The sequence below is a fragment of the Myotis davidii genome, unplaced genomic scaffold (assembly GCF_000327345.1).
Source record: "Myotis davidii unplaced genomic scaffold, ASM32734v1 scaffold290, whole genome shotgun sequence".
Taxonomy (NCBI): Eukaryota; Metazoa; Chordata; class Mammalia; order Chiroptera; family Vespertilionidae; genus Myotis; species Myotis davidii.
The window spans coordinates 1,137,723-1,138,022 of record NW_006285049.1 but is presented as its reverse complement, the minus strand read 5'-3'; positions in this window follow the sequence as shown (position 1 = coordinate 1,138,022).

The window sequence follows — 300 nt, the reverse complement described above, 5'->3', positions numbered from 1 at the left end:
ACATGCGTTGGGAGATATTGTAAGCTTGGTTCCAGATTGCAGTAAAGCATCACAATATTTGCAGTCTTTTTACTGGAGGTCCTTTTGTTCAATTTATTTAAAAAAAAAGTGCTGCCAAAACCGGTTTGGCTCAGTGGATAGAGCGTTGGCCTGCGGACTGAAAGGTCCCAGGTTCGATTCCGGTAAAGGGCATGTACCTGGGTTGCGGACACATCCCCAGAAGGGGATGTGCAGGAGGCAGCTGATCAATGTTTCTCTCTCATCGATGTTTCTAACTCTCTATCTCTCTCTCCCTTCCTC